Genomic DNA, 13,899 nt, shown 5'->3' with positions numbered 1-13,899 from the left:
CATTTTTTTTTTTTAACAGCCATCTGGCCAGCACTCCCATGGCCGGTTAGCTCAGTTGGTTAGAGCGTGGTGCTAATAACGCCAAGGTCGCGGGTTCGATCCCCGTACGGGCCAGACAGCTTTTGATTTAACAATCACAAATGAGTTCATCTCTCTTTCATCAGTGACATCTCGCAGATCAATAACATACAAAAAATGCAAAATACAAAATCTCTGGCTGTTGTACAAAATCTCTCTGGCTGTTGTACAAAATCTCCCTGGCTGTTGTACAAAATCTCCTGGCTGTTGTACAAAATCTCCTGGCTGTTATACAAAATCTCCTGGCTGTCGTACAAAATCTATGGCTGTTGTACAAAATCTATGGCTGTTGTACAAAATCTATGGCTGTTGTACAAAATCTCCCTGGCTGTTGTACAAAATCTCTCTGGCTGTTGTACAAAATCTCTGGCTGTTGTACAAAATCTCTCTGGCTGTTGTACAAAATCTCCCTGGCTGTTGTACAAAATCTCCCTGGCTGTTGTACAAAATCTCTGGCTGTTGTACAAAATCCCTGGCTGTTGTACAAAATCTCCCTGGCTGTTGTACAAAATCTCCCTGGCTGTTGTACAAAATCTCCCTGGCTGTTGTACAAAATCTCCCTGGCTGTTGTACAAAATCTCTGGCTGTTGTACAAAATCTCCCTGGCTGTTGTACAAAATCTCTGGCTGTTGTACAAAATCTCTGGCTGTTGTACAAAATCTCCCTGGCTGTTGTACAAAATCTCTGGCTGTTGTACAAAATCTCTGGCTGTTGTACAAAATCTCCCTGGCTGTTGTACAAAATCTCCCTGGCTGTAATACAAAATCTCTGGCTGTCGTACAAAATCTATGGCTGTTGTACAAAATCTCTCTGGCTGTTGTACAAAATCTCTCTGGCTGTTGTACAAAATCTCTCTGGCTGTTGTACAAAATCTATGGCTGTTGTACAAAATCTCCCTGGCTTTTGTACAAAATCTCTGGCTGTTGTACAAAATCTCTGGCTTCTGTACAAAATCTCTGGCTGTTGTACAAAATCTCCTGGCTGTTGTACAAAATCTCTCTGGCTGTTATACAAAATCTCTGGCTGTCGTACAAAATCTCCCTGGCTGTTGTACAAAATCTCTGGCTGTTGTACAAAATCTCTGGCTGTTGTACAAAATCTCCCTGGCTGTTGTACAAAATCTCCCTGGCTGTTGTACAAAATCTCTGGCTGTTGTACAAAATCTCTGGCTGTTGTATGCGGCTGTCACTTTGTCGGTAGGGGGGGAGTCAAAACCCAACAACCTGCAGCACCCCATGTTCACAAAGCCTGCGTCGGCGGTCAGGTGGTCTTTCCATTCATTTTTTTTTTTTTAACAGCCATCTGGCCAGCACGCCCATGGCCGGTTAGCTCAGTTGGTTAGAGCGTGGTGCTAATAACGCCAAGGTCGCGGGTTCGATCCCCGTACGGGCCAGACAGCTTTTGATTTAACAATCACAAATGAGTTCATCTCTCTTTCATCAGTGACATCTCGCAGATCAATAACATACAAAAAATACAAAATCTCTGGCTGTTGTACAAAATCTCCCTGGCTGTTGTACAAAATCTCTGGCTGTTGTACAAAATCTCTGGCTGTTGTACAAAATCTCCCTGGCTGTTGTACAAAATCTCCCTGGCTGTTATACAAAATCTCTGGCTGTCGTACAAAATCTCTGGCTGTTGTACAAAATCTCTGGCTGTTGTACAAAATCTCCCTGGCTGTTGTACAAAATCTCTGGCTGTTGTACAAAATCTCTGGCTGTTGTACAAAATCTCTGGCTGTTGTACAAAATCTCCCTGGCTGTTGTACAAAATCTCCCTGGCTGTTATACAAAATCTCTGGCTGTCGTACAAAATCTATGGCTGTTGTACAAAATCTATGGCTGTTGTACAAAATCTCCCTGGCTGTTGTACAAAATCTATGGCTGTTGTACAAAATCTCCCTGGCTGTTGTACAAAATCTCTGGCTGTTGTACAAAATCTCTCTGGCTGTTGTACAAAATCTCTGGCTGTTGTACAAAATCTCTGGCTGTTGTACAAAATCTCCCTGGCTGTTGTACAAAATCTCTGGCTGTTGTACAAAATCCCTGGCTGTTGTACAAAATCTCCCTGGCTGTTGTACAAAATCTCCCTGGCTGTTGTACAAAATCTCTGGCTGTTGTACAAAATCTCCCTGGCTGTTGTACAAAATCTCTGGCTGTTGTACAAAATCTCTGGCTGTTGTACAAAATCTCCCTGGCTGTTGTACAAAATCTATGGCTGTTGTACAAAATCTCCCTGGCTTTTGTACAAAATCTCTGGCTGTTGTACAAAATCTCTGGCTTCTGTACAAAATCTCTGGCTGTTGTACAAAATCTCTGGCTGTTGTACAAAATCTCCTGGCTGTTGTACAAAATCTCTCTGGCTGTTATACAAAATCTCTGGCTGTCGTACAAAATCTATGGCCGTCGTACAAAATCTATGGCTGTTGTACAAAATCTCCCTGGCTGTTGTACAAAATCTCTCTGGCTGTTGTACAAAATCTCTGGCTGTTGTACAAAATCTCCCTGGCTGTTGTACAAAATCTCCCTGGCTGTTGTACAAAATCTCCCTGGCTGTTGTACAAAATCTCCCTGGCTGTTGTACAAAATCCCTGGCTGTTGTACAAAATCCCTGGCTGTTGTAAAAAATCCCTGGCTGTTGTACAAAATCTCCCTGGCTGTTGTACAAAATCTCTGGCTGTTGTACAAAATCTCCCTGGCTGTTGTACAAAATCTCTGGCTGTTGTACAAAATCTCTGGCTGTTGTACAAAATCTCCCTGGCTGTTGTACAAAATCTCTGGCTGTTGTACAAAATCTCCCTGGCTGTTGTACAAAATCTCCCTGGCTGTTGTACAAAATCTCTGGCTGTTGTACACAATCTCTCTGGCTGTTGTACAAAATCTCTGGCTGTTGTAAAAAATCTCCCTGGCTGTTGTAAAAATCTCTCTGGCTGTTGTACAAAATCTCCCTGGCTGTTGTACAAAATCTCCCTGGCTGTTGTACAAAATCTCCTGGCTGTTGTACAAAATCTCCTGGCTGTTGTACAAAATCTCCTGGCTGTTGTACAAAATCTCTCTGGCTGTTATACAAAATCTCTGGCTGTCGTACAAAATCTTTCTGGCTGTCGTAAAAAATCTATGGCTGTTGTACAAAATCTCTGGCTGTTGTACAAAATCTCCCTGGCTGTTGTACAAAATCTCCCTGGCTGTTGTACAAAATCTCCCTGGCTGTTGTACAAAATCTCTGGTTGTTGTACAAAGTCTTTCTGGCTGTTGTACAAAATCTCTGGCTGTTGTACAAAATCTATCTGGCTGTTGTACAAAATCTCCCTGGCTGTTATACAAAATCTCTGGCTGTTGTACAAAATCTCTGGCTGTTGTACAAAATCTCTGGCTTCTGTACAAAATCTCTGGCTGTTGTACAAAATCTCCTGGCTGTTGTACAAAATCTCTCTGGCTGTTATACAAAATCTCTGGCTGTCGTACAAAATCTATGGCTGTTGTACAAAATCTATGGCTGTTGTACAAAATCTCCCTGGCTGTTGTACAAAATCTCTGGCTGTTGTACAAAATCTCCCTGGCTGTTGTACAAAATCTCCCTGGCTGTTGTACAAAATCTCCCTGGCTGTTGTACAAAATCTCCCTGGCTGTTGTACAAAATCTCCCTGGCTGTTGTACAAAATCTCCCTGGCTGTTTTACAAAATCTCTGGCTGTTGTACAAAATCTCCCTGGCTGTTGTACAAAATCTCTGGCTGTTGTACAAAATCTCTGGCTGTTGTACAAAATCTCCCTGGCTGTTGTACAAAATCTCTGGCTGTTGTACAAAATCTCTGGCTGTTGTACAAAATCTCCCTGGCTGTTGTACAAAATCTCCCTGGCTGTAATACAAAATCTCTGGCTGTCGTACAAAATCTATGGCTGTTGTACAAAATCTCTCTGGCTGTTGTACAAAATCTCTCTGGCTGTTGTACAAAATCTCTCTGGCTGTTGTACAAAATCTATGGCTGTTGTACAAAATCTCCCTGGCTTTTGTACAAAATCTCTGGCTGTTGTACAAAATCTCTGGCTTCTGTACAAAATCTCTGGCTGTTGTACAAAATCTCCTGGCTGTTGTACAAAATCTCTCTGGCTGTTATACAAAATCTCTGGCTGTCGTACAAAATCTCCCTGGCTGTTGTACAAAATCTCTGGCTGTTGTACAAAATCTCTGGCTGTTGTACAAAATCTCCCTGGCTGTTGTACAAAATCTCTCTGGCTGTTGTACAAAATCTCTGGCTGTTGTACAAAATCTCCCTGGCTGTTGTACAAAATCTCTGGCTGTTGTACAAAATCTCTCTGGCTGTTGTACAAAATCTCTGGCTGTTGTAAAAAATCTCCCTGGCTGTTGTAAAAAATCTCTCTGGCTGTTGTACAAAATCTCCCTGGCTGTTGTACAAAATCTCCCTGGCTGTTGTACAAAATCTCTGGCTGTTGTACAAAATCTCTGGCTGTTGTATGCGGCTGTCACTTTGTCGGTAGGGGGGGAGTCAAAACCCAACAACCTGCAGCACCCCGTGTTCACAAAGCCTGCGTCGGCGGTCAGGCGGTCTTTCCATTCATTTTTTTTTTTTAACAGCCATCTGGCCAGCACTCCCATGGCCGGTTAGCTCAGTTGGTTAGAGCGTGGTGCTAATAACGCCAAGGTTTGATTTAACAATCACAAATGAGTTCATCTCTCTTTCATCAGTGACATCTCGCAGATCAATAACATACAAATAATGCAAAATACAAAATCTCTGGCTGTTGTACAAAATCTCTCTGGCTGTTGTACAAAATCTCTGGCTGTTGTACAAAATCTCCCTGGCTGTTGTACAAAATCTCCCTGGCTGTTGTACAAAATCTCCCTGGCTGTTGTACAAAATCTCCCTGGCTGTTGTACAAAATCTCCCTGGCTGTTGTACAAAATCTCCTGGCTGTTGTACAAAATCTCCCTGGCTGTTGTACAAAATCTCTGGCTGTCGTACCAAATCTCTGGCTGTTGTACAAAATCTTTCTGGCTGTTGTACACAATCTCTGGCTGTTGTACAAAATCTCCCTGGCTGTTGTACAAAATCTCTCTGGCTGTTGTATAAAATCTCTGGCTGTTGTACAAAATCTCTGGCTGTTGTACAAAATCCCTGGCTGTCGTAAAAAATCTCCCTGGCTGTTGTACAAAATCTCTGGCTGTTGTACAAAATCTCCCTGGCTGTTGTACAAAATCTCTGGCTGTTGTACAAAATCTCTGGCTGTTGTACAAAATCTCTGGCTGTTGTACAAAATCTCCCTGGCTGTTGTACAAAATCTCTGGCTGTTGTACAAAATCTCTGGCTGTTGTACAAAATCTCCCTGGCTGTTGTACAAAATCTCCCTGGCTGTAATACAAAATCTCTGGCTGTCGTACAAAATCTATGGCTGTTGTACAAAATCTCTCTGGCTGTTGTACAAAATCTCTCTGGCTGTTGTACAAAATCTCTCTGGCTGTTGTACAAAATCTATGGCTGTTGTACAAAATCTCCCTGGCTTTTGTACAAAATCTCCCTGGCTGTTGTACAAAATCTCTGGCTGTTGTACAAAATCTCTGGCTGTTGTATGCGGCTGTCACTTTGTCGGTAGGGGGGGAGTCAAAACCCAACAACCTGCAGCACCCCGTGTTCACAAAGCCTACGTCGGCGGTCAGGCGGTCTTTCCATTCATTTTTTTTTTTTAACAGCCATCTGGCCAGCACTCCCATGGCCGGTTAGCTCAGTTGGTTAGAGCGTGGTGCTAATAATGCCAAGGTCGCGGGTTCGATCCCCGTACGGGCCAGACAGCTTTTGATTTAACAATCACAAATGAGTTCATCTCTCTTTCATCAGTGACATCTCGCAGATCAATAACATACAACAAATGCAAAATACAAAATCTCTGGCTGTTGTACAAAATCTCTCTGGCTGTTGTACAAAATCTCTGGCTGTTGTACAAAATCTCCCTGGCTGTTGTACAAAATCTCTCTGGCTGTTGTACAAAATCTCTCTGGCTGTTGTACAAAATTTCCCTGGCTGTTGTACAAAATCTCCCTGGCTGTTGTACAAAATCTCCTGGCTGTTGTACAAAATCTCCCTGGCTGTTGTACAAAATCTCCCTGGCTGTTGTACAAAATCTCCCTGGCTGTTGTACAAAATCTCTGGCTGTCGTACCAAATCTCTGGCTGTTGTACAAAATCTTTCTGGCTGTTGTACACAATCTCTGGCTGTTGTACAAAATCTCTCTGGCTGTTGTACAAAATCTCTCTGGCTGTTGTACAAAATCTCTGGCTGTCGTACAAAATCTATGGCTGTTGTACAAAATCTATGGCTGTTGTACAAAATCTCCCTGGCTGTTGTACAAAATCTCTCTGGCTGTTGTACAAAATCTCTGGCTGTTGTACAAAATCTCTCTGGCTGTTGTACAAAATCTCTGGCTGTTGTACAAAATCTCCCTGGCTGTTGTACAAAATCTCCCTGGCTGTTGTACAAAATCTCTGGCTGTTGTACAAAATCTCTGGCTGTTGTATGCGGCTGTCACTTTGTCGGTAGGGGGGGGAGTCAAAACCCAACAACCTGCAGCACCCCATGTTCACAAAGCCTGCGTCGGCGGTCAGGTGGTCTTTCCATTCATTTTTTTTTAACAGCCATCTGGCCAGCACGCCCATGGCCGGTTAGCTCAGTTGGTTAGAGCGTGGTGCTAATAACGCCAAGGTCGCGGGTTCGATCCCCGTACGGGCCAGACAGCTTTTGATTTAACAATCACAAATGAGTTCATCTCTCTTTCATCAGTGACATCTCGCAGATCAATAACATACAAAAAATACAAAATCTCTGGCTGTTGTACAAAATCTCCCTGGCTGTTGTACAAAATCTCTGGCTGTTGTACAAAATCTCTGGCTGTTGTACAAAATCTCCCTGGCTGTTGTACAAAATCTCCCTGGCTGTTATACAAAATCTCTGGCTGTCGTACAAAATCTCTGGCTGTTGTACAAAATCTCTGGCTGTTGTACAAAATCTCCCTGGCTGTTGTACAAAATCTCTGGCTGTTGTACAAAATCTCTGGCTGTTGTACAAAATCTCCCTGGCTGTTGTACAAAATCTCCCTGGCTGTTGTACAAAATCTCCCTGGCTGTTATACAAAATCTCTGGCTGTCGTACAAAATCTATGGCTGTTGTACAAAATCTATGGCTGTTGTACAAAATCTCCCTGGCTGTTGTACAAAATCTCTCTGGCTGTTGTACAAAATCTCTGGCTGTTGTACAAAATCTCTCTGGCTGTTGTACAAAATCTCTGGCTGTTGTACAAAATCTCTGGCTGTTGTACAAAATCTCCCTGGCTGTTGTACAAAATCTCTGGCTGTTGTACAAAATCCCTGGCTGTTGTACAAAATCTCCCTGGCTGTTGTACAAAATCTCCCTGGCTGTTGTACAAAATCTCTGGCTGTTGTACAAAATCTCCCTGGCTGTTGTACAAAATCTCTGGCTGTTGTACAAAATCTCTGGCTGTTGTACAAAATCTCCCTGGCTGTTGTACAAAATCTATGGCTGTTGTACAAAATCTCCCTGGCTTTTGTACAAAATCTCTGGCTGTTGTACAAAATCTCTGGCTTCTGTACAAAATCTCTGGCTGTTGTACAAAATCTCTGGCTGTTGTACAAAATCTCCTGGCTGTTGTACAAAATCTCTCTGGCTGTTATACAAAATCTCTGGCTGTCGTACAAAATCTATGGCCGTCGTACAAAATCTATGGCTGTTGTACAAAATCTCCCTGGCTGTTGTACAAAATCTCTCTGGCTGTTGTACAAAATCTCTGGCTGTTGTACAAAATCTCCCTGGCTGTTGTACAAAATCTCCCTGGCTGTTGTACAAAATCTCCCTGGCTGTTGTACAAAATCTCCCTGGCTGTTGTACAAAATCCCTGGCTGTTGTAAAAAATCCCTGGCTGTTGTACAAAATCTCCCTGGCTGTTGTACAAAATCTCTGGCTGTTGTACAAAATCTCCCTGGCTGTTGTACAAAATCTCTGGCTGTTGTACAAAATCTCTGGCTGTTGTACAAAATCTCCCTGGCTGTTGTACAAAATCTCTGGCTGTTGTACAAAATCTCCCTGGCTGTTGTACAAAATCTCCCTGGCTGTTGTACAAAATCTCTGGCTGTTGTACACAATCTCTCTGGCTGTTGTACAAAATCTCTGGCTGTTGTAAAAAATCTCCCTGGCTGTTGTAAAAAATCTCTCTGGCTGTTGTACAAAATCTCCCTGGCTGTTGTACAAAATCTCCCTGGCTGTTGTACAAAATCTCCTGGCTGTTGTACAAAATCTCCTGGCTGTTGTACAAAATCTCCTGGCTGTTGTACAAAATCTCTCTGGCTGTTATACAAAATCTCTGGCTGTCGTACAAAATCTTTCTGGCTGTCGTAAAAAATCTATGGCTGTTGTACAAAATCTCTGGCTGTTGTACAAAATCTCCCTGGCTGTTGTACAAAATCTCCCTGGCTGTTGTACAAAATCTCCCTGGCTGTTGTACAAAATCTCTGGTTGTTGTACAAAGTCTTTCTGGCTGTTGTACAAAATCTCTGGCTGTTGTACAAAATCTATCTGGCTGTTGTACAAAATCTCCCTGGCTGTTATACAAAATCTCTGGCTGTTGTACAAAATCTCTGGCTGTTGTACAAAATCTCTGGCTTCTGTACAAAATCTCTGGCTGTTGTACAAAATCTCCTGGCTGTTGTACAAAATCTCTCTGGCTGTTATACAAAATCTCTGGCTGTCGTACAAAATCTATGGCTGTTGTACAAAATCTATGGCTGTTGTACAAAATCTCCCTGGCTGTTGTACAAAATCTCTGGCTGTTGTACAAAATCTCCCTGGCTGTTGTACAAAATCTCCCTGGCTGTTGTACAAAATCTCCCTGGCTGTTGTACAAAATCTCCCTGGCTGTTGTACAAAATCTCCCTGGCTGTTGTACAAAATCTCCCTGGCTGTTGTACAAAATCTCCCTGGCTGTTGTACAAAATCCCTGGCTGTTGTACAAAATCCCTGGCTGTTGTACAAAATCTCCCTGGCTGTTGTACAAAATCTCTGGCTGTTGTACAAAATCTCTGGCTGTTGTATGCGGCTGTCACTTTGTCGGTAGGGGGGGAGTCAAAACCCAACAACCTGCAGCACCCCGTGTTCACAAAGCCTGCGTCGGCGGTCAGGCGGTCTTTCCATTCATTTTTTTTTTTTAACAGCCATCTGGCCAGCACTCCCATGGCCGGTTAGCTCAGTTGGTTAGAGCGTGGTGCTAATAACGCCAAGGTCGCGGGTTCGATCCCCGTACGGGCCAGACAGCTTTTGATTTAACAATCACAAATGAGTTCATCTCTCTTTCATCAGTGACATCTCGCAGATCAATAACATACAAAAAATACAAAATCTCTGGCTGTTGTACAAAATCTCCCTGGCTGTTGTACAAAATCTCTGGCTGTTGTACAAAATCTCCCTGGCTTTTGTACAAAATCTCTGGCTGTTGTACAAAATCTCTGGCTTCTGTACAAAATCTCTGGCTGTTGTACAAAATCTCCTGGCTGTTGTACAAAATCTCTCTGGCTGTTATACAAAATCTCTGGCTGTCGTACAAAATCTCCCTGGCTGTTGTACAAAATCTCTGGCTGTTGTACAAAATCTCTGGCTGTTGTACAAAATCTCCCTGGCTGTTGTACAAAATCTCTCTGGCTGTTGTACAAAATCTCTGGCTGTTGTACAAAATCTCCCTGGCTGTTGTACAAAATCTCTGGCTGTTGTACAAAATCTCTCTGGCTGTTGTACAAAATCTCTGGCTGTTGTAAAAAATCTCCCTGGCTGTTGTAAAAAATCTCTCTGGCTGTTGTACAAAATCTCCCTGGCTGTTGTACAAAATCTCCCTGGCTGTTGTACAAAATCTCTGGCTGTTGTACAAAATCTCTGGCTGTTGTATGCGGCTGTCACTTTGTCGGTAGGGGGGGAGTCAAAACCCAACAACCTGCAGCACCCCGTGTTCACAAAGCCTGCGTCGGCGGTCAGGCGGTCTTTCCATTCATTTTTTTTTTTTAACAGCCATCTGGCCAGCACTCCCATGGCCGGTTAGCTCAGTTGGTTAGAGCGTGGTGCTAATAACGCCAAGGTTTGATTTAACAATCACAAATGAGTTCATCTCTCTTTCATCAGTGACATCTCGCAGATCAATAACATACAAATAATGCAAAATACAAAATCTCTGGCTGTTGTACAAAATCTCTCTGGCTGTTGTACAAAATCTCTGGCTGTTATACAAAATCTCCCTGGCTGTTGTACAAAATCTCCCTGGCTGTTGTACAAAATCTCCCTGGCTGTTGTACAAAATCTCCCTGGCTGTTGTACAAAATCTCCCTGGCTGTTGTACAAAATCTCCTGGCTGTTGTACAAAATCTCCCTGGCTGTTGTACAAAATCTCTGGCTGTCGTACCAAATCTCTGGCTGTTGTACAAAATCTTTCTGGCTGTTGTACACAATCTCTGGCTGTTGTACAAAATCTCCCTGGCTGTTGTACAAAATCTCTCTGGCTGTTGTATAAAATCTCTGGCTGTTGTACAAAATCTCTGGCTGTTGTACAAAATCCCTGGCTGTCGTAAAAAATCTCCCTGGCTGTTGTACAAAATCTCTGGCTGTTGTACAAAATCTCCCTGGCTGTTGTACAAAATCTCTGGCTGTTGTACAAAATCTCTGGCTGTTGTACAAAATCTCTGGCTGTTGTACAAAATCTCCCTGGCTGTTGTACAAAATCTCTGGCTGTTGTACAAAATCTCTGGCTGTTGTACAAAATCTCCCTGGCTGTTGTACAAAATCTCCCTGGCTGTAATACAAAATCTCTGGCTGTCGTACAAAATCTATGGCTGTTGTACAAAATCTCTCTGGCTGTTGTACAAAATCTCTCTGGCTGTTGTACAAAATCTCTCTGGCTGTTGTACAAAATCTATGGCTGTTGTACAAAATCTCCCTGGCTTTTGTACAAAATCTCCCTGGCTGTTGTACAAAATCTCTGGCTGTTGTACAAAATCTCTGGCTGTTGTATGCGGCTGTCACTTTGTCGGTAGGGGGGGGAGTCAAAACCCAACAACCTGCAGCACCCCGTGTTCACAAAGCCTGCGTCGGCGGTCAGGCGGTCTTTCCATTCATTTTTTTTTTTTAACAGCCATCTGGCCAGCACTCCCATGGCCGGTTAGCTCAGTTGGTTAGAGCGTGGTGCTAATAATGCCAAGGTCGCGGGTTCGATCCCCGTACGGGCCAGACAGCTTTTGATTTAACAATCACAAATGAGTTCATCTCTCTTTCATCAGTGACATCTCGCAGATCAATAACATACAACAAATGCAAAATACAAAATCTCTGGCTGTTGTACAAAATCTCTCTGGCTGTTGTACAAAATCTCTGGCTGTTGTACAAAATCTCCCTGGCTGTTGTACAAAATCTCTCTGGCTGTTGTACAAAATCTCTCTGGCTGTTGTACAAAATTTCCCTGGCTGTTGTACAAAATCTCCCTGGCTGTTGTACAAAATCTCCTGGCTGTTGTACAAAATCTCCCTGGCTGTTGTACAAAATCTCTGGCTGTCGTACCAAATCTCTGGCTGTTGTACAAAATCTTTCTGGCTGTTGTACACAATCTCTGGCTGTTGTACAAAATCTCTCTGGCTGTTGTACAAAATCTCTCTGGCTGTTGTACAAAATCTCTGGCTGTCGTACAAAATCTATGGCTGTTGTACAAAATCTATGGCTGTTGTACAAAATCTCCCTGGCTGTTGTACAAAATCTCTCTGGCTGTTGTACAAAATCTCTGGCTGTTGTACAAAATCTCTCTGGCTGTTGTACAAAATCTCTGGCTGTTGTACAAAATCTCCCTGGCTGTTGTACAAAATCTCCCTGGCTGTTGTACAAAATCTCTGGCTGTTGTACAAAATCTCTGGCTGTTGTATGCGGCTGTCACTTTGTCGGTAGGGGGGGAGTCAAAACCCAACAACCTGCAGCACCCCATGTTCACAAAGCCTGCGTCGGCGGTCAGGTGGTCTTTCCATTCATTTTTTTTTTTTAACAGCCATCTGGCCAGCACGCCCATGGCCGGTTAGCTCAGTTGGTTAGAGCGTGGTGCTAATAACGCCAAGGTCGCGGGTTCGATCCCCGTACGGGCCAGACAGCTTTTGATTTAACAATCACAAATGAGTTCATCTCTCTTTCATCAGTGACATCTCGCAGATCAATAACATACAAAAAATACAAAATCTCTGGCTGTTGTACAAATCTCCCTGGCTGTTGTACAAAATCTCTGGCTGTTGTACAAAATCTCTGGCTGTTGTACAAAATCTCCCTGGCTGTTGTACAAAATCTCCCTGGCTGTTATACAAAATCTCTGGCTGTCGTACAAAATCTCTGGCTGTTGTACAAAATCTCTGGCTGTTGTACAAAATCTCCCTGGCTGTTGTACAAAATCTCTGGCTGTTGTACAAAATCTCTGGCTGTTGTACAAAATCTCCCTGGCTGTTGTACAAAATCTCCCTGGCTGTTGTACAAAATCTCCCTGGCTGTTATACAAAATCTCTGGCTGTCGTACAAAATCTATGGCTGTTGTACAAAATCTATGGCTGTTGTACAAAATCTCCCTGGCTGTTGTACAAAATCTCTCTGGCTGTTGTACAAAATCTCTGGCTGTTGTACAAAATCTCTCTGGCTGTTGTACAAAATCTCTGGCTGTTGTACAAAATCTCTGGCTGTTGTACAAAATCTCCCTGGCTGTTGTACAAAATCTCTGGCTGTTGTACAAAATCCCTGGCTGTTGTACAAAATCTCCCTGGCTGTTGTACAAAATCTCCCTGGCTGTTGTACAAAATCTCTGGCTGTTGTACAAAATCTCCCTGGCTGTTGTACAAAATCTCTGGCTGTTGTACAAAATCTCTGGCTGTTGTACAAAATCTCCCTGGCTGTTGTACAAAATCTATGGCTGTTGTACAAAATCTCCCTGGCTTTTGTACAAAATCTCTGGCTGTTGTACAAAATCTCTGGCTTCTGTACAAAATCTCTGGCTGTTGTACAAAATCTCTGGCTGTTGTACAAAATCTCCTGGCTGTTGTACAAAATCTCTCTGGCTGTTATACAAAATCTCTGGCTGTCGTACAAAATCTATGGCCGTCGTACAAAATCTATGGCTGTTGTACAAAATCTCCCTGGCTGTTGTACAAAATCTCTCTGGCTGTTGTACAAAATCTCTGGCTGTTGTACAAAATCTCCCTGGCTGTTGTACAAAATCTCCCTGGCTGTTGTACAAAATCTCCCTGGCTGTTGTACAAAATCTCCCTGGCTGTTGTACAAAATCTCCCTGGCTGTTGTACAAAATCCCTGGCTGTTGTAAAAAACCCTGGCTGTTGTACAAAATCTCCCTGGCTGTTGTACAAAATCTCTGGCTGTTGTACAAAATCTCCCTGGCTGTTGTACAAAATCTCTGGCTGTTGTACAAAATCTCTGGCTGTTGTACAAAATCTCCCTGGCTGTTGTACAAAATCTCTGGCTGTTGTACAAAATCTCCCTGGCTGTTGTACAAAATCTCCCTGGCTGTTGTACAAAATCTCTGGCTGTTGTACACAATCTCTCTGGCTGTTGTACAAAATCTCTGGCTGTTGTAAAAAATCTCCCTGGCTGTTGTAAAAAATCTCTCTGGCTGTTGTACAAAATCTCCCTGGCTGTTGTACAAAATCTCCCTGGCTGTTGTACAAAATCTCCTGGCTGTTGTACAAAATCTCCTGGCTGTTGTACAAAATCTCCTGGCTGTTGTACAAAA

At 43.1% G+C, this 13,899-nt stretch overlaps 1 protein-coding gene and 7 non-coding genes across 11 annotated transcripts in view; 7 read left to right on the top strand and 1 right to left on the bottom strand.

Annotated features, from left to right (window-relative positions):
• The window catches only part of LOC116040045 (aspartyl/asparaginyl beta-hydroxylase), an 82,468-nt gene that overhangs the window by 25,277 nt on the left and 43,292 nt on the right, over positions 1-13,899 (bottom strand). The gene's annotated exons all lie outside the window — the stretch shown is intronic.
• Positions 41-114, top strand: trnai-aau. The gene has a single exon. It is a non-coding gene; the product is annotated as a tRNA-Ile (tRNA).
• Positions 1,398-1,471, top strand: trnai-aau. The gene has a single exon. It is a non-coding gene; the product is annotated as a tRNA-Ile (tRNA).
• On the top strand, positions 5,807-5,880 carry trnai-aau. The gene has a single exon. It is a non-coding gene; the product is annotated as a tRNA-Ile (tRNA).
• On the top strand, positions 6,746-6,819 carry trnai-aau. Its single transcript has one exon. It is a non-coding gene; the product is annotated as a tRNA-Ile (tRNA).
• Positions 9,332-9,405, top strand: trnai-aau. The gene has a single exon. It is a non-coding gene; the product is annotated as a tRNA-Ile (tRNA).
• Positions 11,290-11,363, top strand: trnai-aau. Its single transcript has one exon. It is a non-coding gene; the product is annotated as a tRNA-Ile (tRNA).
• On the top strand, positions 12,187-12,260 carry trnai-aau. Its single transcript has one exon. It is a non-coding gene; the product is annotated as a tRNA-Ile (tRNA).

This window comes from Sander lucioperca, chromosome 14 (genome assembly GCF_008315115.2).
Source record: "Sander lucioperca isolate FBNREF2018 chromosome 14, SLUC_FBN_1.2, whole genome shotgun sequence".
In the NCBI taxonomy this organism is placed as follows: domain Eukaryota; kingdom Metazoa; phylum Chordata; class Actinopteri; order Perciformes; family Percidae; genus Sander; species Sander lucioperca.
The sequence above is the reverse complement of the archived record's forward strand: the minus strand, read 5'-3'. Positions and strand labels throughout refer to the sequence as shown.